Below are 1,458 nucleotides of genomic sequence, written 5' to 3'. Positions count from 1 at the left end.
ATATATTTTTATTTTAACAAATTACATTATTATAATCGTCTCGTCAATACCTTCAAAATAGTTTAATATTAAAAAAATTAATTATACAACCATAAATAATAAAATAAAATATTAAAATCAAGATTAATCTCAATGTATTGCGCGAGTATCATTCTAGTAGTTATAAATTTACAAAGTGTATATAAAAAAATCATATATAAATATAAAATTTAAAAATACATATTCTTAATACTTTACTAATTAATAATAATATAGAATTAGTTAATTTATATAATTATTATAAGAACACGTATTCTCTAATAAAAGTATAAAATCAGTGAAACTTTAAAATCGTTAAAATTAACAGCTTCCTGCCGCATTACATGGGTATACAACTAGTATATATATATATATATACTTGGGATCATGTGAGACCAGCTTGTTTTCATGAGACACCTGACCAATATTTTACACTTGAAACTTCACAGCAAAATGCTATGATGGTGACTTTTTAAAACCTTCACAGTGTTTTTGCTGTGAAGGTTCGACTTTTTTTTTAAACCTTCACAGTGTTTTTGCTGTGAAGGTTATGTGTAAAAATGTGGTCTCACGGGTCTCACGAAAACAGGCTGGTCTCACGTGAACCCAACCCAACCCTATATATATATATATATATATGTGTGTGTGTGTGTGTGTGTGAAAAAGTTTTACAAGTGATCTTAGGAGACTCTTAGGAAAAGGCTCTCGTCTGGAAAAAATTGCAAGAACAACGCGCAATGTCTACTCCCACTCAGAATTCAGCATTATATGAACGAATTTCCTATGTTAACTTGGTATCAAGTTCATACAAGCAAAGCAAAAGAAACCAGCGACTGGCATGCATACCTCTCGATTTCCTGATGAATCGCAAACTTTCTGCTGTTAATGCCTTGACCAAATTCAAAGGTACTTCCAACTCTCTTCTTCTTCTTTCCATAAAACCCTTTTCAACTCTACAAACCAATCTTTACAAGAAATTTCCCACCTTTCATGATGCTTTGAATCTGTTCGACAAAATAACTCAAAGACGACCCCTGTAGTTTAAATTTAAATTTAAACTTTTATTATAATTTAGATTTAAAATATAAATTTAATTTATTTGAGTTCTAATTATAGTTTGTAATGATTCGCCTTTACAATCTGTCTGCCATGCCTCCTTTGTCGGCCACTAAATCTCATAGTGACCTTTAAATTTGATTTAAAATGTGGTGGGCTGCTGCAAACGCGTAGTCTCAAATCTCATCCATCTTCATTCATATCATCAATTCACATCCCTCTCTCTTCTTCAACCAATTCCTAGTAGACAAACTAAGCATTCAATGGCATCTTCATCGTCGTCTTTTCACTCCACTCCTCCCACCTCTTGGAAATATGACGTTTTTCTCAGTTTTAGAGGTACAGACACTCGCTACACCTTTGTGGACCATCTTTACACAGCTC

The 1,458-nt window shown here is 32.0% G+C and overlaps 1 pseudogene; it reads left to right on the top strand.

Annotated features, from left to right (window-relative positions):
- The first annotated feature begins 1,320 nt into the window (after positions 1-1,320).
- Positions 1,321-1,458, top strand: part of LOC112529121 — a 24,372-nt pseudogene continuing 24,234 nt past the window's right edge.

The sequence above is a fragment of the Cynara cardunculus genome, assembly GCF_001531365.2.
Source record: "Cynara cardunculus var. scolymus isolate 2C chromosome LG 16, CcrdV1, whole genome shotgun sequence".
Lineage (NCBI taxonomy): Eukaryota > Viridiplantae > Streptophyta > Magnoliopsida > Asterales > Asteraceae > Cynara > Cynara cardunculus.
The sequence above is the reverse complement of the archived record's forward strand: the minus strand, read 5'-3'. Positions and strand labels throughout refer to the sequence as shown.